Source organism: Phaenicophaeus curvirostris, chromosome 6, assembly GCF_032191515.1.
Source record: "Phaenicophaeus curvirostris isolate KB17595 chromosome 6, BPBGC_Pcur_1.0, whole genome shotgun sequence".
Taxonomy (NCBI): domain Eukaryota; kingdom Metazoa; phylum Chordata; class Aves; order Cuculiformes; family Cuculidae; genus Phaenicophaeus; species Phaenicophaeus curvirostris.
This window is the reverse complement of record NC_091397.1, coordinates 4,691,547-4,704,703: the sequence shown is the minus strand read 5'-3', so window position 1 is coordinate 4,704,703 and position 13,157 is coordinate 4,691,547.

Genomic DNA, 13,157 nt, shown 5'->3' with positions numbered 1-13,157 from the left:
ATTCTCTGGTACCTTGACACTTGGAAGAAACTGGAGGTTGGGGGGCAGACCAGCCATTGTCTTACATCCCATCTCAAGCTTGAGTCTACTTTTTTTTTCCAGGATGAAAACACAGACAGGCACGTGTTATGCATTAGGCATCTCATTGTGCTGGTGGTGTGCTAAAATTTGAGATACATTTAGAAGACAGAGGGACGAATATAAAGATACTGCTAAGACTTCTGAGAATTACTTTTAACAGTACTACCTTCAGGATGGGACATTTTGGTTTTATCCAGAGGATTATCTGTTGTCAGGGCAACTCCAAGCCACATATCTCTCGTTTGCACTTCTTGAAGACTCTTGACTGTTGTCTGTGGGGTCAGCATGGATATCATACTCAGCCAAGGACTGCCAGTGCAAGGATGTGCTCTGCGGGTCTTGCCCAGAGATGTGACAACAGAGAGCATCTTGGATAAGAACCAGGTTTGCTAATGAGTCAGAAATGTGCTGGCAGTCATGCAGGTGAAACATATGGTCCTCCTTTCCTCCTTGTCTTCTCCGGTGTCAATTTGCTTCGCTGCATATCATGAAAGACTCCTTGCAATTACAAAGTCAGATGTTGATATCTGATCAGCTTCCCTTTCTCTCCTGATGCCACCTTTCTGTCCAGGGTACTCTATGCTGAAAAGTCCAGGGAAGGACAAATATAATCCTCAATAGCATTTATTTTGGTGTAGAGATACTCAGTAATACTGCTGCTGGAACAGTGCAATGGGGGAGAAAGTGACAGCCCAGCAAGAGATTGTTAAATGATTTCAGCTTTGTAGGTGTGAAGTCTCACTTTGCTACCAACAGCCTTCAGGCCTGGAGAATGAGAAGGCGTGTTTAGAAGTGTTGTTTTGTTGCTACTGACTACTCAACTGATAGTTTAATTTTGTAGGGAAAGCTGAACTGTCAATATGCTGAAACAATCTAAAAAAAACCTTGCTGAAGAGAGTTATGAACAGCATAAGGTTCTGCAAAGCAGTGAGATATTTTCGACCATCCTTTTTGGAGGTGTTTTGACATTTTTAGTGGGTAAATTGGCTTCTGATCAGGCAAGATGTGTTTGAATGCTACTTGAAGGATGAGATAATACATTGCACAGCTTGTCAAATTCCCTTTCAATGCTTGCTTTGAGTCAAGATGCGGGGGGGCATAGGTCTTGGTGTTTGGCTGAACTTGTTTGCAAACACCTACTTGTGCACTCTGTATTGCAATGAGAAAGAGTTGAAGGAATGTTTAGGGGCTGAGAATCCACTGAGCAGATTGGTGCCTCTCAAACAGAACGGTGGGAAATTACTCAGAGGGGACACGGTGGTGCCTGTGTGTTCATATTTGGGAAAGCTGCAGATAACTGATTTATGAGTGTGTTTTGACATTGCAAACTCCTTAGAGAGCCCCTCAGGAGTCCTTAGAGGATGTGAAGAAGGAAATAGTTCACTAGAAAGGGGAAGAGCTGGAGCCAGTTTGACCTGCAGAAAGTCTTAGGTTAAGAGGAGGGCTTGCAAATGCAGTGGGAGACGCCAAGGTTCAGGGGTCCTGGAGCAGAGACAGTCAGCATAGATGCTGTAAACATGCTGGAAGTAGCTAGGGATAGCACATTGAGCTTAGGAGGAAACAGGCTGTCCCTTCCCATAACCAGCAGTAGCACTTTTTAACTGCATAACAAATTTTACAGCCCTGATGCATGGGTACTGATACCCCATCAGGGCGGCAGCAGATGGCTTATGAAGCTATTTGGTCTGCAGAGAGGACGACTGTCCTGGGATCTGTGGAATTTTCTCTTTGGTGCTTTCTTAGCCATCTGGACCTTTGGATTCCTTCAAGAGATTTTTAAAGAGGTATTTTGAGGAGATGCCAACTAGGATTATCCTTAAAGAGGCCTTGCAGCTGATTTTTTGGACAGGCTAAAAGGAGAGATGCGGAATGGATCAGGAACAGGAAAACCAATGCCTGATTGAACAAGACTGCAGAACTTTGGCTTCTGTGCCAGCAAGCAAATTGGGAAAGAACAGAAGACCCCAGTTCCCACCAATTCAATGCAGCTGATGGTCCCTCGAGTGCAGATGCTACAGTATATTAAATTTTGTGAATCCTGCAAGGATTTTAAACTCTGGTAGAATGGAAGTGACTTCTCAAATCTTTCAGAGTGTTTGCCTGGGTCTTCTCTCAGATTTGCTTTTCCTGGCTTCTTATAGTAGACTGCTGTCCCCAGAAGATATAAGTGGATGAGCAGGAGGAGACAAGCTGTAGCATTCTGGGATGAAAGTAGGGTGATCTTGGAATCTGTGATTATCTTGCTTTGCTCATGGGGACAATAAACAGCTCCTGGATGGCAAAGAGTCAAGAGTGTGACAACTCAAGCCTGGGAAAGGGATGTTTACAGAGAATATCCTACTGTCACTAAGGCAATTCTGGTGGGACAGAGGAGTGCAGCAGAATGGCTGGTTTCTGTACATATCTGTAATTTGTGTTTAACACTTCGCAGTTTTCAATTACTGCTTAGCAGATTAATGCATTAATTTTTGTCCTTTAGCCTTCCCATTCAGAAACTCACCAGACAATGTTCCATTGTGATGTTTTAGTACTTGCTTCAGAAAACTAAATGGATGATGTGTCAATTTGACAACTGCATAAGCCGGAGAGGAGCCAGTAAGCATTTCCCTCTTAAACTCCTGTTATGTTTTAGTAAGTAATCATCAAAAAAACCCCAGTCTTTAGCCTTAATGGGCTGCTTTCTCATTTCCTTAATTCATATGTGACTGGCTCCTGGACACCTGTGAGGAAGCTGAGTGTGAATATGTGTGAACATTCCTGCAAATCTTGACCAATCCTTCCCTTGCAGTATCCAGAAAACATCAATGTTCTTGCTGGAGCTTCGCAGTCAGGATAGTTGGTGTCCCAGATGGGACTGTTCAAAGGGTTAAACAACAGCACAATTACATCATAATCTCCTGCTTGAGCTCCCTTTCCTGTAATGTTCACATCCACACAGAAATGTAACAAATAGTTATGTGATGTAATTTTAAGACAAGTGTCAGAACAAACAGGTTTTTTTATGCTGTGTTGGAATTAGTTGCAAGATATTAAAATGGTAGAATCATAAAACAGTTTGGCTTGGAAAGGACCTTTAAAGGTCATCTAGTCCAACAATGAACAGGGACATCTCCAACTAGATCTTCCCTGACCTTGTCTGCATCCAGGGACGTGGCATTTACCTTCTTTCTGGGCAACGTTGCACTTGGTCTTGTTGAACAGGGGGTTCTCATGAGCCCACTTTTCAAGCTTCCCCAGGTTCCTCTGGATGATATCCCATCCCTCAGGTGCGTCAATCGCACCACTTTGGTTGGTGTCATCTGCAAACTTCCTTAAAGTGCACTTGATTCCAGTATCTATGTCATTGATGAAGGAATTAAAGAGTACTGGTCCCAGTATGGACTCCTGTGGGACACCACTTGTCATCGATCTCCATCTGGACAATGAGCTGTTGACCACTATCCTCTGGATGCAAGCATCTAAAAATTCCTCACCCACTGAACAGTCTATCCATGAAATCTGTATCTCTCCAATGTAGAGAGAAAGATGTTGTGGGGTACTGTTTCAAAGGCCTCACAGTAGTCCAGATAGATGACATCGGTAATATCCCCTTGTCCACTTATGTAGTTACTCATCATAGAAGGCCACCAAGCAGGTCAGAAAGCACATGCCCTAGATGAAGGGCAAGCTATTTTACTCTAAGAATGCACTCACAGCTTAGGCAGTGAATGGAGAGTCAGTTTGCTGATTTTGTCAAGCGCTGGTTAGAGTCACTTGTTGAAACCAAAGTATTTCTGCTGGGATTGCCAAGGGCAAAAAAGTGAGTTAGGGAACAGTCTCAGAGGATAAGGGTTGCTTATATTGTGGGTTTACTTTTCTCTCTGAAATGCAAAGATTAGGCCAGCGTCTATCACAAAGCACAGGAACATAGATCCATTAATAGACTCCAGTGCCTCCATACCCCTGTTCCTCCATCTGTAGACGGCTAGCAGAAAGAAAGGTTGTGAAACATTGGAGTTAGGAAATTTTTCTCACTTTGACTCAGCTAATAATTTTATATTAAATTTGGAATGGCAATTTGAACATGGATCAAAGCATTGTGACAGCTGCCAGCCTTTGATGTAAAGTTTTTGTTGGAAAAAGTGGTGGAAGAAGCTTTTATGACAGTGGGTAATGGATTTCAAATTGCACATACTGTCACACCTAAAGAGGTTGCCATTTTTGCTGAGAACTCGTGCTCTCTTTCTGTAGATCACAGAATATTGCTGCTCCAGGGAAAATGGGTTTTCAGGACCAGGCTGCCCTGAAGCCTGGCTGAACTGAAAGTATTTAACAAGACCTTGAACTAACAAAAGGAAGCCTTTAAGACTGTTTCTTTCCCCATTCACTGTAGCCTGAAGTCAGAAATACATTTCAACACAAGAAAATCACTGCTACTTACTTAGTTTTCTAGTATGCACTACTTGAGTGTTTCAGCTATGCAGGTTTGGATTAGATTGTGTTCTGGTGGTGAATGCTGTTGTTATTACAGATTCACTCCCAATATGTGTCTTCAGCCTCAGCTGTTTGTAGAGCAGGGCTCATGCAGGCTATGCACAACCACATGAAAAAGACACATCAGGCATAATTTATCTGACAACCTCAGCCAGATGCCTAAAGCTGGATCAGCCCCTCCTCAACTTCTCTTATTGCCAACAGAAAGAAACAGACACTTATAGGAGCCTAAAAATCTATTTCAGATGCCTGTTTTAAGATGAGAAACTCATGCTGTAGACTTTTGACTCTGTTAACTAGCTCTCTGTTGACCGCAAGAGCATAAGGCAATTAAGAGACTTTTCTGCTCAAGATAAGTAGGTGCTGTGGATGCTCATGCAGTATTTCATTGCCGAAGGTGACTTGTGTGCAGAGTGGTATAACTGACTGGCTTCTGGCAGAAGCAGGTTTTCCACTTAAACCATTCAAACAATTCTTGTTGCTAATGACTCGGTCACCTATAGCTGTTTCACATGCCGCTGCACAGCGAGCAGAGTTGAGCTGTCTGTTGGCTGTAATGACAGGGTTGAATGTGGTGATGCAGCAACAAGGTTCAACTGATGGATGGCAACCTTGTGCTGTTACTCTTAACCCACCTGACCTGCAGGTGAAAACTTGTGTTTGACCCATCTAACACTTAGTGTGAAAGGATGGGGAAGAGGTGAGGTCAGCACTGACAGCTCTACTGATTTGTGAATGACCAGAATGTAAAAAAGCTGTGATTCCAGAATTTTGACTGTCTTCTTTTCAGGAATTTTTTATTTCAGTGGGTATTGGTTGTTTGATTTTCCTCCTTTTGTTTTTTTTTTGTTTCCTGGTTTATTCCCAATTAGTGCTTCCATGTGTTTTCCAGATAATGAGCATGTTAGCATCACCTCACCTGCTCTGTGTCCTTCTTGCACAGACATGTAATTTCTCTCTAGGAAAACAGGGACGGGTATGTGAGTTAGTTGCAGTGTAGCAGACACTCTGAAGTTGCTTCAGAGTGAAGTTGCTTCAACTGTGAAGTTCACAGTTTTAAATAGGAGGGGCAAAATACATTGTCATAAAAAAAAATGGAGTGTCAGAAAATGTGACTGTGGAAGATCAACATTGCTTGAATTGCTGTTTCTGTGTTGGCAGTTCACATACCCTCTACCCTCAAGGAAAGCAGTTCTTTTGTAACTGAGTTGGTCGTGGTTTTTATGATGCATGCAGCATCTCTGGTGCTAGAGAAGAATCCTTTCAGCTAAGGTGAGGGTCCAGTCATAGACACAGCAGTTCTTCTAGCACCCTGGTCTGGATCACTGTCATCTCCCAGAGCTAAAGAGTTCAGAGGTGGTAGCTGTGCACAATGTCTTGCAGAACATTCGTGCAGAAGCCTTGTAAAAAGGAGGTTGTAGAGAGGAGGTTGCTGGCCTCTTCTCCCAAGTGACAGGGGACAGGACAAGAGGGAATGGCCTCAAGCTCCACCGGGGAGGTTTAGGCTGGACATTAGGAAAAAATTTTTCACAGAAAGGGTCATTGGGCACTGGAACAGGCTGCCCAGGGAGGGGGTTGATTCACCTTCCCTGGAGGTGTTTAAGGCACGGGTGGACGAGGTGCTAAGGGGCATGGTTTAGTGTTTGATAGGAATGGTTGGACTCGATGATCCGGTGGGTCTCTTCCAACCTGGTTATTCTATGATTCTATGATTCTATGTCTTGAGTGGGATCTCTGTTGCACACATTTCTGTGGGTCCAACTTAGCATATGTGCTGTTTAAAGGCTCTGAGATACCTAATCCACACAGAAAGTGCCTAAAACGGTCTGAGCCCTTCTGCATCTCCATTTCTACAACACTTAGCTCATTTTTGTCTCCTGGGAGAAATACGTTAAAGGTGGTGATGTGCTTGGGTACTGGTGGTAGGGATGATGCCAGTTCATGATCCCAACAGAACTTGGCTCTGTAGGGCCAACAGAAACCAAAAAATGCTATGTGGAGGAGACCTAGGAGACAGTATATCATGCAGACGCCAGAGTCTGGATTCACTTGCCCAGAGGTAGCACCTCCTGTTATTAAAATATTCTAGGGTATCCTATCTGACTAATCCTAGCTGGCTGTAATCAATCGTACCTTCTAAATCTAGGCAAACATCTCCAGTATCTCGAGGCATTTCAAATGGCAATGGATCCCCAGTACATTGATAAAGCTCAGGATAAGATGCAGTCATCTGCAAGATATGTCTGCCTACCTCTGTTACAGTCAGTGGAGATAGAGACAGTGCATAGGATAGGATCTAGGCTGCAACTCAGCCTAAAGCAGGTGTCTAAAATGGGGCAGATCACATGAATCTACAAGCATCTATTTCTGTTCATAGCACTCCCAGGTTACCCCTGTGCACAGGACAATAGCTGTTATGAGCCCTTGTTGCAGAAGACTGCTTCACAAAGAGGAGCACCTTAGCCCTGCTGGGATCCAGCTCCCAAGTCTACACTCTGAATTTCTAGACATTTAAAATCTCTAGAAGTGTACTTTCTCTTCCATGACCTCTGCTCTAGTGGAAGTCGCTCTGAGACAAATCTGTCCAAGATACAAACTATAGGGAAATTTTATTTCTAATTTTTTATTATTTTGTTTAAACAACCTTGAGCACAGTCTTTTTATAGACACAGTAGCACCTTAAACACATATAGCAGTCCTTAGCAGTGTTATTCAACAATAAATAGCCTGCATTAATCAGAGATGAAATGCAAGGTCACTTCTTTGTTCTGATTCACTTCTGCTTTTTATTTCCACTTCAATCCACATGCTCTTACTTCTTTTTTGAAAAACAAGTCTGCTGGAGTAGCTATGGTACTTGCTTATGCTATGATTTGTCTCTTCAAGTACGGAAGAAAGTTTGGGGCAGGGAGGAATTTCTGCAGTGGGACTCTTTTGTGCTTTGTTTCAATAGTATTGGTGTTCAGAGCAGGAATACATGATGGAAGTGTTGTGTAACTTGTATATCTTCATCAGGCTTTATGCTGGTGAAGCCATTACCACCATCTGCAAAGCCTGTTTGCATCCATACAGAGTGTAGGGATGCACAGGTTGCCAACGAGTCAAGCTATCTGGAATTATTATTTTTTTTTTTTAAGTTGAAGGCTGTTTTGCCCCTACTCTTTACTTTGAGGATAGTTATAAATTTTTATTTTTTTTTGCTGTGTACTTTTGTCTGTGTACATTGTCTCTGGAGAAGGGGACTCCACAGCCTCCTTGGGCAGCCTGTTCCAGTGCTCCACCACCCTCATAGTAAAGAAGTTTTTCCTCATATTCTTGTGAAACTTGCTGTGCTCCAGTTTGTAGCCATTGCCCCTTGTCCTGTCACTGGGCACCACTGATAAGAGTCTGGCCCCTTCCTCTTGACCCCCTGTCCTTTAAATATTGATAAGCATCGATGAGATTCCCTTCTCGGTCTTCTCAGACCAGACTGACTCAGATCTCTCAGTAGTACTGAGACATGAGGATCCTTGATCTTTTCCATCCTCGCTGAAGGATTTTGACAGCACTGTTATGAAATCAGACAAGTAGTTTCCAGCAAGATGGTATGGCCAAGAGTCAGTTAAACTCACTGATTTCTCCAAAAATCTACAGATACCTGGCAGGAATACAGGGAGAAAAATATGTGTATGTGAAAAAGACAGAAGAGAGTTTTTAACTATTCCGTGTCTGACTTTAAAATGGCACTGCCTGTGCATTTACGAATTTGTATCAAATGTTGAATAATCCCCTTTCAATGCTCTACTAGGTACTAATTTGACCAACTAATTTGTCTTTATTTACAGTGAAATTGTGCTGGAATACCATAGGCTTGTAGTGACTCTTGATCCAAGCTCTGCTTGAATTAGCTAAAAAACCCGTAAAACGAGACTGCAGACAAACCCTCTGTTAGGCATAATACTTTGTCTACTTTCTTATACATGAAAGAAGCAGAGAAATTCACTGAAAACCAAAGTCAGATGGAGAAAGCGTTTACATTCAGGTGACTCCCCCAGTCTGTTCAGGGGGAAAGCTTGCTACACTAGGAATTGCTGTAACTAAGCTGTGACATAAGCAATTTTACTTTTTCACTAGTGGGGCTAAACACTGAATTATGGCATTACCCTAGCACAACAAACATCCTAGCAATGTCCAAAAACATAGTTAGGTGGAGACTAAGAAGCTCTGCGCAACGTGTTATCTGCAACATATAGAATTATAGTGAGTATTCACTGGTAACTCTGTATATCTCATATGTAAAAAGTATTATGTGTGTGCAGCCTCTTTGCAAGTAAGGAAAGTATTATATTTTTATAATCAAAGTGTTTGCAACATGGCCTGGAATTTCAATTTAGAGAATGGGAGATGATAAACAGGACAAGAGGTCTGATAGGAAAATGCTTCCTAGTGGTAGTGTCCTGCTGTTCACTTTGTTCTTCACTCTGAGCGGTGAATGAGGAACATTAAGTATGCTAGTAATAAAATATTCCTTGATGGCTACTGAGGGATAAAGGCAGCAGGGCAGAGACTGCATTGTACATCAGAGAGTGCATTTCAGGCTAGTAACAAATGAATCCCCTGGGAAAACCAGGGAATATGTCAGTGTAGGGGAAATGGAAATGTCTTGGGGGATATACCTGAGATGATAAATTATGTATTGAGACATTTCAAACTCCTTTATCCACATAAGAATGGTGAGATCTTGTACAAAGGGTCACCCAAGAAAAGATCATAGAATCACAGAATGGTTTTGGTTGGAAGAGATCTTAACTGCTCATCCGTTTCCAACCCTCCTGCCATAGTCATGATCCCATTGCACTGGATCAGGTCGCTCAAACCCTCGTTCAATCTGGCCTTGATGCCTCCAGGAATGGCACTTCCGTGACTTCTCTGGGCAACCAGTTCTGGTGCCTCATCACCTTTGCAGGAAAAGTTTTCTTCCTAATATCTAATATAAATCTCCCCTCTTTCAGCTAAAAAATCTTTCCCCCTCATCCTATCCCTGCACCCCTGAATACAGAGCCCCTCCCCACCTTTCCTGGAGACCCCCTTTGAATACTGAGAATCTCCTATAAGGTCTCTGCAGAGCTTTCTCTTCTCTAGGCTGAACAACCCCAACTTTCTTAGCCTGAAAATGTCTGTGATGCCCTTGCTGGTATTCCCAGAAGAGGCTTTATGCAAGCACTGCCAGTTTCTCAGTCTGGGCAGATGGCAGACATGTCCCACCTGTACACCTGAACCTACAGAGTGAAATGCCTTATGACTGCTGAAGATGAGACCATTGGTTTCTCTTGTCTCCATCTTAATCTTCTAACTAACATCTAAATTGCCTACCAGGCAAGTGTTGATTTTGATGGAATATTCTTACGTCAACTTTCCAGCCAAACTCCGTAGTTTTACAATGGAACACTATACTAAAACTTTGGAATGTTTTCCTTATCATTGTTTATAAATTATAACCATTTTATAGCATTTATTCTCTTTTTTTCCCTCTCGTCTTATTCATAACGTAAAGCAGGAAGCATAAAAAGCAAACAGCAAAAACTCCCACCACTAAAGTCCTCACCCTCACCAAAGTCCTCTGTCTCTCTCCAAAGAAATACATATAGTGTTTTCTATTCTTGAGAAGTAATTTGATGACAGTGGACCCCAGACAGTTCCATTTTCTGTTATCCTTGCAGTCACTCCCTAGGACTGAAATAGCAGCGTGTGACACCTGCTTTTAGTATAGAAAACAGTGAGCTTCTCTTTGTCCATCATGTCATTACCTCACAATTATTGCTTTTTGCCTTTGTCTTCTTTCCTTACACCACCAGGCTGTGAGATAAAGCTCAAGCCGGCTTGTCTCTTAAGAGCACCAAGTCTACATCTGTCTCAATTTGCAAATGTGCTGGTTTCTGCTTGCTGATTCAGTCATCACGGCAGAAAGAGTCATAACCTCATGGGTTTTCTCCTTTTTTTCTGGTGTTGTACGATGCTGTGATGAAAGAACAAAATAAATAAAAGCCTTCATTTAGGAAGTGACAAAGAGATGAAAATTGGGTGACTAATGCAGGATAATCAGAGCATTTCAACTGCAGATGAAGACAAGAGGTACACGAGAGGTTAAATAAATACAAAGTAGTTTTCTTGGGCTTGATATAAAATGGTAATGAGATGTGATACTTGTGATACAGAAAAGGCCCACACGAGTGATTCACCTACTGGTTTCTAGAACCTCTGGAGCCCTGCTGGTCTCTGTTTTCTCCTCATGCCACTCTGTACAGATGTCTAAGACACCTTAGGCCATCTCAGGTGGCACTTAGCAAGTTTGTTTAGGCAAGCCAGTCAACCAGCTTCTGAGATTTAGCTCAGGAGAAACCACTTTTTAAGCCACAGGTGTCTGAGCCAGCCTCCAAGCTCCTTTTTATAACCAGTGGGAATATTGTCAATACAGCCTATGGGTCGCAGGGAGGTCTTGGGGTCACCCAAAGGCAAACATTTGCATGTGGACAGGATCAACAACTCTCTGAGATGCACTCACTGCATAGATGAGGACTCCTCTGCCTGCCATTAGGATGAAGACACCAGCTTCTTGGAGACACCTGCAAACTAGCATCTTAGATTAGGTGTCCTTCTCAGCAAGGTGAATCCCAATAGAGAGGTAAGAGTTTGACCTGCCTTTGGAGAGGGGCAGGAACCGCGATGCTTGGTACATTGATGGTGCAGTGGATTTGAGATATCTCCTTAGGTTGGGACAATGGTGAATCAGGAAGCCTGCTGCATTGCCATATAGCAACAACACACTCGGGAAACTACCTTTCCAAAATCTCATTTTGAATCCGATGCAGTGAAAGCCCTCTGTGTCATAACATCTACACACATGTGGCATGATCTCTGCAGAGTTTAACATGAGTCTTTCACATGATTCTGCATACAGTTGTTAATCTGGCCCTAGCAAACAAAAAATTCTCATTTCAATATGGGCACAGATGAGACATACATAGGATAATCAAGGGGTATACAGACACTGTCATGCCAGTAAAATTGTCTGCAAAGAGTAAAATAACTGAGCTGAGACAGTTTGATTGTTTGGGTTGTTGATTCAGATAGGAACAGCTAATAAATAACATCATTCAAAATGATGCTGATGGGTAAATGAAAGGGAAAAACATGTGATCCTTCCTTGCTGAAGCAGGACCAGAAGGTCTGATATATTTGATTTTTAATTGGCTTTGACTGTAAAGTCTTACAGTTTTATACTACAGATGGGACTGCTTGTAATAATTTCGCAAGGAGCCTGTCCCATATGAATCATAAATATCTTGTGACTAGAAGCTAATATCATTTCAGAACACGTGGGAAGGGCTGATTTATTGAAGGAGTCACATGATGAGTTTTAGGTCTACATAAGCTTGAGGCTTTCCTTTCAATCCACATAGCGAGATGGAGGGGGTGGCAGATTGGATCTGTTTCTTTTTACATCTCTGCTTTTATGAGTTCAGCAGAAGAGGGAATAAAATGCATGCTACAAGACATGCATGCTAGATGGTGGCAATTTTGATGAAACATTTTTTATGCAACTTTTTCTCTTCATTGCTTTGCAAGCCACTTTCCAATATTTATCAACACTAACCAAGGCAAAAATGCTTTGAAAGCCTGTGTACACCAAGTAGAGAAGAAAAATGAGGATGAGTAAGCCTGTTGATGTTAACAAGGTGAAGGTTAGCCTGGAGAACAGCACAAATGTGGAACCATATTGCTAGTTGTGGATTTTCATAGTCAGTGTGTAAAACATGCAAAGTGAGTAATCAGTAAAATGATAAAACACAAATCTGCAAGGCTGAAATAAAATCTTCCAGCAATCTTTTTAATTACAGCACCAGATGCTTGTGGTGGTGTTGTATGCTGCTTCTCCTAGGCAATAAACTTTGCATGCACAGGATAGAGTTCAGGACCAATACAAGAGCATCACTTTCCTACTGCAGCACTATGACTGACTATATTTTCCACGCAGCCTCCTATGACTTCAAACCATTTACTGTTTGTAGCGTGCACTGATGGCATAAGGCCATCTATGCTGTTTCCATGTCCAGTCCTTGTTCTGCTCTCAATAAACCTTTCCTCAGATCAATCGTCTCTCCCCTCCTCTGGGTAGGTTGTTCACAGAACCATCTTGCCCAGGAGGCTGGTCCTTGTTGCTCCAGCCTGTGAATTTGCTGCTCCTTGGAAATCTCTTCAGTCACTATTCGTCTGCATATCCCTCCCTCTGGCACTCAGTTTCCTCATAACCCCAAAGAACATTGTGCTGGCAGGATCATATTCAATTCAGTTCATATTCTTTGTAATCTTGAAGATTCATGCCTCTGTGATGGTCACATTCCTCTGACCATCTGGGGAAGCATCTTAAAGGTGCTATAGGCTTGGCAAACAAAGATGCAGCTGTCTCTGTTCTGGAGATAGGCACATGAGAAATGAAGAATACAATGCCAAGCAAGGATCAATAAATAAGCACAGTTTTCTGGTAAAGTAGAAATTGAGGATAAAGTGAGCGGATGCAGAATTGGCTGTAATTCAGATGTTCCCAGCAGAACTCATGGCAGCGT